General features: G+C 36.2%; 1 protein-coding gene across 5 annotated transcripts in view; it reads left to right on the top strand.

The window, feature by feature from the left end:
- Positions 1-13,271, top strand: part of LOC137238899 (uncharacterized) — a 183,919-nt gene that overhangs the window by 132,721 nt on the left and 37,927 nt on the right. The gene's annotated exons all lie outside the window — the stretch shown is intronic.

The raw sequence follows: 13,271 nt of genomic DNA, 5'->3' as shown, positions 1-13,271 counted from the left end.
TAGCTGGTAAACAAATAGTAAATTCTAGAAACGCCCAGAAATATGCAAACGAGGAAACCGGAGAGTACAAAAGCAGCGCCAGCTGAGGCATGGCAATCAGTTTGATTTAAGAACCCTATCTGTTGAGAAGTAGAATTGTTATTGTGAAAGTAGTCTAATAAAGGCCATTTTGCATTATTGGATATTGGAGTTATTTATTCAACCGTTTAGTGACTCGAACATTAGCAGAAGGTTGTAAATAAGTGGAATTGCACTTTATTCGTTACAATATAATGGGAGGTTGAAATGGACGTGTTTCCGCCTGCTCCAACTTTTGTTTGGCCTTATTTTCGTTATTTGCGTTACACATCATATAATTTTATTGATATATTAATGCTGTCGGAATGCGAGTGATTCCGATCAGCAACATTAAATATCGGCTGAAAGTATTGAATTCCAGCGAAATTAGATGTTGGAACTGTCTGGAGTTACAGGTGGCGACCGATTTTCTCTCCATTAGGGCCAAATCCATTGTATTTTGCTGCTTCCGATATCACCATTCCCGTTTCGCGCTCCAGTATCGGATATATCATGTAAAAAATAAAAGGAGAAATAAAAGGAGAAAAAATTTAACTTAGAATGCTCCAATAAATTTGTTTTAAAAGTATTCAAGTTATTACTACTTTTATGTGATTAGGAAGTTCAGCACCTTGCGCTGAGATATGTTGGTAATCTATCGTGCTTGATATTAAATACAAATTTCATAGTCTGGTGGAATAAAAGCTGTTTTATACTCAACCAGTTAAGTGCTTCTATCATGTTATTAATGGGAGTATCATACCTCATGTTTAGTATAAATATGCCAATCAAATATTAGTTTAACTTAAAGAGCCTAAATATTTCTTAAGCCTACTTTTCTGTCTGGATCTAGTAAACGTTCTTTCCTTTAGTAATAGTACATTCCTTTAATATTTATTCACACAAACTATAGGTAACAAGTAAGGAAAGCTAAGTTCAGGTGTAACCGAACATTACATAACCAGTTGAGAGCTATGGAGACAAAATAAGGGAAAATCACCATGTAGGAAAATGAACCTAGCGTAACCCTGGAATGTGTTTGTATGACATGTGTATCAAATGGAAGGTATTGAAGAGTATTTCAAGAGGGAGTGGGTAATAGTTCTATAGGTGAACGCCATTTAGGGATATCGCTATAAAGGTGGACCAGGGCTGACCCTAAAATATGTTTGTACGATATGGGTATCAAATTAAAGGTATTAATGAGGGTTTTAAAAGGGAGTAGTGGTAGTTGTATATGTGAAGGCGTTTTCGATATATCGACCAAAATGTGGTCCAGGGTGACCCAGAACATCATCTGTCGGGTACCGCTAATTTATTTATATATGTAATACTACGAACGGTATTCCTTCCAAGATTCAAAGCCCTTGATTTTGCCCTGCAGACATTTTTCATTTACATCTACTTAATATGGTAGGTGTCACACCCATTTTACAAAGTTTTTTTCTAAAGTTATATTTTGCGTCAATAAACCAATCCAATTACCATGTTTCATCCCTTTTTTGGTATTTGGTATAGAATTATGGCATTTTTTAAATTTTTCGTAACTTTCGATATCGAAAAAGTGGGCGTGGTCATAGTCGGATTTCGTCCATTTTTTACACCAATACAAAGTGAGTTCAAATAAGTACGAGAACTGAGTTTAGTTAAGATATATCGATTTTTGGTCAAGTTATCGTATTAACGGCCGAGCGGAAGGACAGACGGACGACTGTGTAAAAAAACTGGGCGTGGCTTCAATCGATTTCGCCCTTTTTGACAGAAAACAGTTACCGACCTAGAATCTAAGACCCTACCAAATTTCACAAGGATTGGTATATTTTTGTTCGAATTATGGCATTAAAAGTATCCTAGACAAATTAAATGAAAAAGGGTGTAGCCACGCACATTTTGACATTTTCTTTTATTTTTGTATTTTATGGCACAATATCATTATTGGAGTCGAATGTTGACATAATTTACTTATATACTGTAAAGATATTGAATTTTTTGTTAAAATTTGACTTAAAAAAAAAAAAATTTTAAAAGTGGGCGTGGTCCTACTCTGATTTTACTATTTTTTATTAAGCGTACATATAGTAATAGGAGTAACGTTGCTGCCAAATTTCATCATGATATCTTCAACGACTGCCAAATTACAGCTTGCAAAATTTTTAAATTACCTTCTTTTAAAAGTGGGCGGGTCCACGCCCATTGTCCAAAATTTTACTAATTTTCTTTTCTGCGTCATAAGTTCAACTCACCTACCAAGTTTCATCGCTTTATCTGTCTTTGATAATAATTATCGCACTTTTACGGTTTTTCGAAATTTTCGATATCGAAAAAGTGGGCGTGGTTATAGTCCGATATCGTTCATTTTAAATAGCGATCTGAGATAAGTGCGCGGGAACCTACATACCAAATTTTATCAAGATACGTCAAAATTTACTCAAGTTATCGTGTTAATGGACGGACAGACGGACGGACATGGCTCAATCAAATTTTTTTCGATCCTGATGATTTTGATATATATCTATCTCGATTCCTTTATACCTGTACAACCAACCGTTATCCAATCAAACTTAATATACTCTGTGAGCTCTGCTCAACTGAGTATAAGAATATATATCTACCATAACTGAGTACTCTGTACACGAATATGCGTTAAAATGCCAACAGTCCTATTTGCCTTGTTGTCGTTAACCTCTTTTCATCGCCCACATAACAACTGCCTGAATACTACATGACAACAAAACATAACAAATAAAATACTAATAACTATTTGCATGTGAATTTATATATGCCGTATATTTCGTATTTACATACAACTTTAGGTAGAGTAAATTTTATATTTGTAACGCAGGATTCGTGTTAACACATATGGCACTATGGGAAAAGAAATATGTTGACATTGTCCTATTTTTTGTGTCACGATTACACTTGACAAGCAAAATATTATAAATATGATGGTTTTATGCTAAATAAGTGACTCACATATACTTCAGGTTCATTATTTTGTGTACATTTAATTTCAATAAATTTTTATGAAAAATTTTCTTCAAAAACCGTATAATCTGGTGTAAGGATAATTTTTGGAAGTGTCATGCAGCAAGTGGAGCAACATAATGTATCGGATTGTAATCGACGAGTTATGGGCGTTTTATCCATTTCTACTCAAAGAGTTACCGGTTTGTTAAGCCTTTGTTATCGGTTTGTTATGGGCATGTTATCGGCGAGGTATCGAAAATTTATGGACAGTACGCAGTTTTCTATCGAAGGGTTATACATTTTTTTGCCGAGTTTATCGATTTGTTATCGAAAAGTTATATACATATTTGCAATCGAAAAACTATAGATTTTTTGTTTAAGAAATATCGATTTCTTATTGAAAAGTTATGCATTTATTATCGGCGTATTACCAATTTTTTATCGTACACTGTGGACTCATTTTTCTATGTGAGGTCCCCATGGACCGTTCAGTTCAAGCTAACAAAAATGTTAGCAACGAATTGCGTATTTGTATTGGTTTAAACTAAGATTTTTCAATAAAAATTCCGTAAACCTGGCGCAGGCTGATAGAATTAATTGTGAGTAGTGGCGTATTTATCGGGCTTTTCTAATCAAGTGTTCCCACTAGAAAAATTTTACAAAATCAAATTCCAGGAAAGTTCTCAGTAGTAGACTATATTAACTGAGAGAAAGTAGGCACCGAAGTACAAACTGGTTGCGCTGGTGCAGCAAAATACAAAAATAAAAGAAAATTTCCAAATGTGCGTGGCTCCGCCCTTTTGATTTTCCCTTATTTTGTCTCCAAAGCTCTCAGCTGAGTATGTAATATTCCTTACTTGTTTTTATTTAGCACACATATAGTTATAATAATGTTCCTGCCAAATTTCGTTACGATATCTTCAACGACTGCCAAATTACAGCTTGCAAAACTTTTAAATTCCCTTCTTTTAAAAGTGGGCGGTGCCACGCCAATTGTCCAAAATTTTACTAGTTTTCTATTTCGCGTCATGAGGTCAACCCACCCACCAAGTTTCATTGATTTATCCATCTTTGGATTTTATTAAAGTCAATTAATTTGTGTGTCTATGGTCCATTCTTGTTGAAACTGCTAATTTCCTTAGATATCTGTTATAAGACTTGGATGACAATTTGTGAATGGAGCGAAGTTAACGAACTGGTAGCTCAACGACAGCAACAACACCATATAGTTGAATGAATGCATAGATCCAGTGCAATACGTTGAGCGGAGCTTTACCTCCAGGGACAAACTTCTCTCATACAACAGAACAAAGCGATTGTGGTCTTCTTTACTTCTGCAATGCTGAAACTCCAGGAAAGTTTTCTGTCTGTTATGTGTTTTTAAACAAAGTGCATTTTGAATTTTGCGCTGACAATGAACATCATGCACATTTGTATCTAAATACTTTAGCTCTTTACACTTTTTATGTCTTAGCTGCATACTTTTGTTAAGGAAAACAAGAATTTCCTTTCTGCATTTTTTTTTACAAACTCATTTTTACATTTTCACATATTTCTTACACTTTTACTTGTGCGCAAACTTGCTTAATGCAACATACTTTTTTCTTACCAAGTTAACGGAAAATAATGTTTTGAGAAATTTACATTTTTGAAATTCCAACTATATTTGGTATCAACAAGATTTTACACAAAATTGAGTATAATAACTACTTTTGTTTTGCGCAAAATGTGTCGAAATAGTTTCTAAAGACTGTTAACTCCTTTACAAATTGAAGTAGTTTGTACCATGTGAAACGTACGTATGTATGCACATATATTTACAGTCAAACTTTCATGTAGTGAACTTCAATAGAATGAAGCTCTCCCTCGAGTGAAGTTAGTATTTTAACTTTACGTGCTACTTTGGATGTTAATATTACCTATGTTATGACAAGTCTATTGATGTTTAAACATCTTTGCTTACGGTAGGGAGGATCCAGAGTGTAAGCATAGGCGTAGGTTTAGCAATATTTCTGCTATAGGGAGGAAAGTTATCAATTTATTATGGGATTGTACCATTTTTGTATAGGCGTGTTATTGATCTTAAATCAAGAAGTTATAGCTTTTTTATCACACAGTTATCGTTTTAGTATTAATCGAAAGTTATCGGATTTGCATAACATAACTTATTGATTTTTTGTCGAATGCTTTTCGAAAAGCTATCGATTGACTGTCAAAAAGTTGTAGATTATTGATCGCAAAGTTAAGGATACGTTATAAAAGATTTATCGATATATTATCGAAAATTTATAGATTTGTTACCAAAGTGTTATTTATTTTTTTTTACCATCCATGAAAACGAAATTGTATATCAAGTTTGTCACGAATCTCAAAATTGTAAGTCCTTAATAAGTATACCGGAATCATCAGAATGGCGAGCTGAGTTGATTTAGCCATGCCCATTTTTGTCTGATAAAATTCTCAAAATAGGCCTTAAATATGATACATATATGAAATGTATCTCATTCAGATAAGAGATTAAATGTAATTTCTTCTTCATTTCGACCACTAGAAGCTTAAAATTTTTCCAGTGCTCACAAATACGGCCTGAAAAAATCGTTAAGATCGATCATATATATAATACTAGAAGACCCGACAGACGGTGTTCTGCCTTAAATTTGGCCTATCTGCATACATTTTAATTAGTTTTTTCCATCTGACTCTGCCCTTCCCCCCCCCCCCCCCCCCCTCTTCACTTTTTCCTAATCCTTTTGTTCACTCCGCCCTCCGTCTTTTACGCTTCATCTATCTCCATCTTCGTCTCATTCTATCTCTTTCTCAATCTCCTTCTCCTTCTCTCTTTTCTCTTCTCTCAATTTCTTCTCATTCTTCTGCATCCCTTAGTGCCTGTCCCAGAGGGTGGTATGTATTTTATTCCAGTCCCAGTCCCAGTCTCACTCCGAGTGAGACCCCAGTCCTAGACCTAATGCCAGGCCCAGTCCTTATCTGGATAATATATTACTCTGTACTAAAGCACTCATCAACAGCTTCCATTTGATATCCATATTGTATAAACACTGTCTTGGCATTCACTGGCCCACGTGCTGGCCTATGTCTCGAGACCCTGTACGTCGATCGCAACCAAACCTATGTAGTAACCACCGCGTGAGGTTTACGCAACTCTCCTGAATTAAAAAAAATGTTATAGTACCTCAAAATCGCGGGTCCCCTCAGAAACCCCCCGGCGGGCCTGGTGATGTGCTATACTTGATATCATTCGCTATATTATTTTTTATTTATAAGCACGTTGTTTAATTAAAAACCAACCAATTACACGGAAGTATATCCGCACCCCTGAAAATGTGTGTGCCCGTTCGTATACGTAACATTTTATTATTACGTACAAACAAATAAAAAAATTTGCAATAAAATAATATTGCTACTATAAACTGAGATATAGCCTATCCTATATTTCAGGTTAGATAAAACTACACACGGGGTGTAAAACAAATTCAAAATCGGTTCAGTAGTTTAGGAGTCCATTGGCACTGAAAAATCTGTAAGATCGGTCGTATCTTAATGTATATAAATTTCTTGTCACGTTGTTTGTCCGCGATGGACTTCTAAGCTACTTAACCGGTTTCAATCAAATTTTCACACCATGTGCAACTTAAAAGAAGTGGACCGATCTATTTGAACAAATTCTGTTCAATTTTCGATTTGCCTGAAATTCGGTATGTAGGTAGCCCTTTGCCTATATTAGAATTTAGGACAATTTTTTCTGAAAATGGAGCAGGGATCGACTGGGACAGGGACTGGAACTAGGACTATCACTGGGACTGTGACTGGGACTGGGAGAGGCACTGAGACTGGGAATTAGACTGCGGCTGGAACTGGGCCTTGAACTGGAACTGAAACTGAAGATGGAAAAGAGAAAAAAATAGAAAGACGACCAAAGAGAGAAGGCAAAAGAAATAGAGTTAGGTAAAGACGGAGAGATATGGATGAGTGCAGCGGAAGAGAATTGAGGGCAAAGACGGAGAGGGGAAAAGAGACGCAGACAAAGAGAAAGGAAGGGGGAAGAGTGAATAAAAAGATGAGGAAATTGGGGGGAGCAGGGAAAGGGAGAGTAAAAGATATAAACTGCTTAAAAGTTATGCAGGTAGATCAAAGCTAGGGCAGAGTAATGTCTGCCGGATCCGCTATTATATTATATTGTAACGAATTTTGGGAAATTCCTGATAATTCTACACCTTCTGCCAACCTTTGACTCGCTGAACTAACGAATAAATAACTCCAATATTCAGTATTGCAAAAAGGTCTCGAACTAGACTACTTTGAGAGTAGTACTTCACAATCACATTTATACTTCACTAATAGCGCGTTTAAATCAAACTGATTAAGTTTTTCCTCAGCGTGCGCTGCTTTTATATTCTCTGTTGCCTCGTTCGCATATTTCTCCTAAGGTCTAGACTTTTCACGGGGATGCCTTCTGGAAAAGTTGTATCTCATACTTGGTTATTTAGCTATATGCCTTAGTATGTGCGAGTAACAACTTCTGCTCTTACTTGATGACTACATATGTGTATGTGAAACAATCTCTTCGGTTCGAGTTACTGAATACGTGTGTGGAATATTCTTCGTTGCCTTCTACATAACTGTGGCTGCTTGCTTTAATGTGTACATGTACATAAGTGTGGCTGTTTGCTTATTCTGTTGTTGTCATTATTTACTAACATCAAAGTCATGTTAATATCCGCCACAGTATATTCCTTACAACTAATTGTTCAGATTTTATGAATTTTTGAAATTTCAACACAGTCACGACCTTACTTGTTTATGGGTATACTATCGATTTAATTTTGAAAAGCTATCGATATTTTATCGAAAATAAATCGATTATTATTGTAGACAGTTTTACGATTATATTAAGAAAAGTTATCGATAAGCTATAAAAAAGTGTACGATAATGTACTGATTTTTTATCAAAGTATCGCCAATTTGTTATCGGCATGTTATCGACTTGTTACTGGAAAGTTATCATTTTCTTATTGGAGTTTTTCTTATGGTTTTTTTTTTTATTGGACTTATCGACTTATTAGTATTTTACCGGAGTGTCGGAAACAAGCCGATAGGAAACAAATAAGAAACTGGTAACTCGGCGATAACAAGCCTTCGCTATGGGTAACAAGCCGAAAACAATTGTCGGTATTGGTTGTTACCGATAAAAGGCCCACAAGCTCTTCTCCCAAAACCCCAAAATTATTTTTATATCTGCTGTGGGTTAACATCAACCTTTGCGCTGTAGTTGACTTAAAACATTGGTTCTCCAGACGTACACGCGTGTATTGACCACATCGAACTTAACGAGTACTTCGTACTCACGCACGTCACATGCAATTCGAGTCTCCTAAGATTCATGGCATGCAAGTGCCCCACGTATATAATGTTATGTAGGAATGTTCTTGCTTACAAGCTCAATTTAAATATTGTAAACTTGGCTCAATTGCGGCCGTCGTCATGTGATGGTGCTAGGCATCATCAAGTTTTTAGAAACAAGTTTTTTCATTTAGAAGAAATTTTTTCTAAGCGAGGCCGCCCCTAGGCAGTGTTTGGCAAGCACTCCGAGTGAATTTCTGTCATGAAAAGCTCTCAGTGAAAACGTATCTGCCTTGCAGATGCCGTTTGGAGTCGGCATAAACCAAGTAGGTCCTCTCCCGCCAATTTGTAGTAAAAAATAAAAAAGGAGCACGATGCTAATGGGAAGAGAAGCTCGGCCTAAAATCTGTTCGGAGGTCGCGCCTTACATTTATTTTTTATTTTATTTTAATTTTTTTAAACTTGGCTCAATAATTATTTAATTTCATTTTAAAGGGATGCACAATAATATTGAACAGCATAATATTCCTATTTGCGTAAATGTCCCTACTCAAATGAATTCAAAACATAAATCCATCAAGCTTAAGGGCAAATGTTCACTGTGATCCCTTAAAATTTTTCAGCCGCCAATTAAAGTTTGAACACCATTACACAATCTATCTTTTCCTAAAGGTGTAAAAATGCCAAAAGCTGATTAAATTTTGGTATTTAACGTCATTATATTTATTGCTTTAGTTACATGGGTGCTCACATTAAATAAAAACGAGCGCTTGCCTAAGCAAAGATAACACATCTGGTATAATACGACATAGCGACATAGCGACAATTATGCAAATTAGCTTATTTGAAGATTGCGTTATTAAGCTTATTTTCATGCATGTTTTAAGCATAAATATTAGTGAGCTTTGATATTTTCATATCAAAATGATATCAAATCAAATTTAGTCAAGCAAAAATATAACACAATCTAAAATTTCGTAGTATGCTTAGTAGTATGCTCGAGTAAACAGCTTTAAATGGTGCTTCTATGTATTGTATAGTGTAACTAATGGCCGCGGCACAATCAACTTTTTCACATAGATGCTTTATACGCAAGCTTATGCATGCCAGTAACATCGCCACAATCAAGCAAGTTGTTGCGTTTTTAAATATAAAGGAAATACAGACTAGGCAATTGAAGTTTATTTCGCCTTGCACATTCACATACAAAATTTCGCTATACAAGAAAAACACTTACTTACATATTTTGTGTCCTATTCATTTGTTAAATTACAGATTTTAACTGTGAACAAGTAAATGTGTTCATAAAAGGAGCGGTGTCACACCCATTTTCAAAAATTTTGGTGTTTCCAATTTAATGTTATAATTCAATAATTTATTTAATAATTTGGGAAAAATTTAAATAACGTGACATCAGGACGGACAAGGCGACAGCTGTTTCGATTATACCTTCAATTTAGAAAGTAAAATTCTATTGACATAAAGCTCTTTTTCGCTAAGATATAGCTACTTATTTTCGTCTACGACCCTTTTAAAAATCTTTTGTATAAAAGTGGGCGTGGTCATTAACGATCTCGTCCCTTTTTTCTGGAAATATTTCCTGCTATAGGGAAAATATGTGTACCCAATGCAATTACGATCCGTTAATTTTTCTTGGAGTTATGGCACCCGAGACATAGAAAATTGCTCATTCATGAAAGGGGCGGTGTCACGTCCATTTTTTCAAATTTAAAGTTTTTCCTATTTACTGTTATAAATCCACTTGGGAAATGAAATACCATTGACACAAAGCTCTTTTTTGCAAAGATATGCTTATTTCATCAGTACATGACCCTTTTAAAAATCTTTTATATAAAAGTGGGCGTGGTCCTTAAATGATTGCGTTAATTTTTCTTCAAAGCACTCCCTATAGTAAGGGCAACCTCTCTGCCGAATTTTGTTACGATAGGTTTAAAGATTTTTGATTTATGATTAATAATATTTGTGAAATTGATTTTATGACCAGTGGGCGGTGCCACGCTCATTTAAAAAATTTTTTTTTTAATTTTTATCAAGTCCCAATATCAGTTCACACGTCAAATTTCAACATTCTAGGTGTATTATTTACTAAATAATCAGGTTTTTTGTGTTTTCCAAAATGTTATATATATAAAAAGTGAGCGTGGTTATCATCCGGTTTCGCTCATTTTCAATATCAATCTATTCTGGGTCCAGATAAGCTCTTGTTTGGTGAAGATATCTCAATATCAACTTGGCTCAATCAATTTTTTTGTCGACACTGATGATATTGATATATGGAAGTCTATATCTATCTCGATTTCTTTATATCTGTACAAACAACCGTTATCCAATCAAAGTTAATATACTCTGTCGGCAAAGCACGCTGAGTATAAAAATGTTAGAAAAGTTACCAACGTGTGGGAAGAATAAATTCACTTGCAAATTGTTAAAGCACACTTAGCCAAAGCAAATGTCGAATTTTTCATCTTATGCTTTGCTTGCAACAAAAGTTGAAAGTAGCTACTTTTTCATGTCAGATGGCGTCAGTGTCGCTCGATGCGCCGTTCTCCATAAAAATTCATGCAATCTACTCATAAGGCATAAGTTTGCGTCGAAGGCATGTATATAAAAAACTGCTTATGTGACGGTGCTTTAATGGTAACATCAACAATGGAATTTAACAAACTTAATATAAATGCTGTGGGGTGCGACACGCACACATTTGCATTTTGTAAAACTAGCTGCGCTGAACTATGTCATTTGTATGGATTGGATGTTTATGTCACGTATACGCCACGTCAGGCCTAGATTGATATGGCATGCGAGATTTTTTTTATACCCAGTGTGGTTGTACACAAGGGTGTTATGTATGGCTTTATTTAGATAACGGTAGTACGCAATGACCTAAAATAAGCGAGATAGGTATAGACTTCCTTATATCAAAATTATTAGCACCGAAAAAGATTTTGATCAAGCCATGTACATCCATCCATCCGTCGGTCCTCCTCTACTTTCATAGTTGGTTTCGATAAGAATACTTTCTTAGCCGTAGCATTTTCTTCCATTCGCGTAGTATGGCCTACTCAGCGCAGCCCTTGCGTTTTAATTCACAGGAATATGTTGATGTCTACGTAAAGCTCCTACAGGTACGTATCTCTTTGGAAGCATCTTTCTCTCCGCTGCATCTGATGCACCATTAAGCAGGACGGGTACGATAAGTGACTTGTAGAGCATGATTCTCGCTTGCCGAGAGAGGACTTTACTTTTTAATTGCCTACCTAGTCCAAAGTAGCATTTATTGGAAAGAGTGATTCTTCACTGGATTTGAGAGCTGATGCTGTTGCAAGTGTTAATGCTGGTTCCCAAATAATCGAATTCTTTTCCTTTTTCGAAGTCATGGCTGCCAACAGTGGCGTTGTTACCGAGGCGCAAATGCGCTGTGTTGTTCAAGGACAGCAGGAATTTCGTTTTGCCCCTTTCAACATCAAACCCATCTTTTCCGCTTCTTTTTCCAATTTCGAGTCGGCAGATCTTAAGGCGCAGCTGTCCAGGCTGATGATATCAATGTCATCAGCATATGCAAAGTAGTATAATTTTCTCTTGCATCAAATTAAAAAAAAAAAAAAAACGCATGATAGGGGTCACCACGTATAAAACCTCGTTTAATTCCGAACGGCTCGGAAGGTTCTTCAAAATTCCGACTGAACTGATGGTGTTGCTCAATATCATTTTGCACAGTCGTACAAGTTTTGCGGCGAAACCAAATTCAGACATAGCCGCATATGGCTGCTCCTTTTCATGCTGTCCATGGCGGTTTTGGCGAATAGGTGACGGTCAATTCTTTTTTCGTGGAGTATGTAAATCTCTTCTATGGTAGATTTACCAGGTCTGAAGCCGCACTGATAAGGTCTGATAAACCCATTCACGGTGGGCTTTGAATTTTCGCATTATACGCTTGACAGGACGATATGTGTTATACCAATAAATTGATAACACGATAGTTGACGCAGTTTGGAGGATACCCGTTGTTGGGGATCCGGCAACGTGCACTTAGATTCCAATCATGGGGCATGCACTCGTCCGACCATATCTTGCAATGAAGATGACGCATGCGCTTTAGCAACTCCCCGCCATCGTACTTGAATGGCTCTGCAGGCAATCCATCAATCTGTTCTTTTTTAACCTGGTTTTTGCTATTCTGACTTCGTCATAATTGGATTGGGAATATTAATTCCATCATGATTGACCACGGAATCCAGTTCGTCATCCCTGTGCGGTACTGCGCTGTCTCCATTTAGGAGAGCAGAGAAGTGTTCCATAATCAAAGTGCTATTTGGGCATCGCTTACAAGGTCACCGTTTACGTTTTCCACTCCTCGCACTCCCGCCTATCTACCTCTATTGGCGTCTCGGTTCTCTTTCTAGCTCTCGTTTGCGTGCACACACTCTTCTTGTTGCTTTTGATTTTAACGTAGGCCGGCAGCATATTTTCCTTCGGTTGCAACGTAGCATTCTGTATTGTACAAGTTATTTTCCTGTGGTCGAAAAGTGCCGTGTGAGAGTCCAGTAGGGGAATCATTGGCAGTCTATTGAAAATTATAAGGAATCATTTTACTTAGTATATGTAATCACTCCCAATTATATAAATTTCTACCCAGTTAAGCGTATTTGCGCTTATTATTCTAAGTAAAATATTTATTCGCACTATTTACTCGACTTAAATATTGCGCAACTGAATGCGCAGTCCATTTTTTGTTTTCTTTGCGTTGAGCGCCACAGAAGACAGAGTTTTCTGTAAAGTGTACCACTTTAACCACAATTTCTAATTTGTAATAAAACAGCTCCTTTTGCGGTCATTGGTAAGGCTAAACTGAATTTGGCACAAAAAAG

Source organism: Eurosta solidaginis, chromosome 1 (genome assembly GCF_040869045.1).
Source record: "Eurosta solidaginis isolate ZX-2024a chromosome 1, ASM4086904v1, whole genome shotgun sequence".
Lineage (NCBI taxonomy): Eukaryota > Metazoa > Arthropoda > Insecta > Diptera > Tephritidae > Eurosta > Eurosta solidaginis.
The sequence above is the reverse complement of the archived record's forward strand: the minus strand, read 5'-3'. Positions and strand labels throughout refer to the sequence as shown.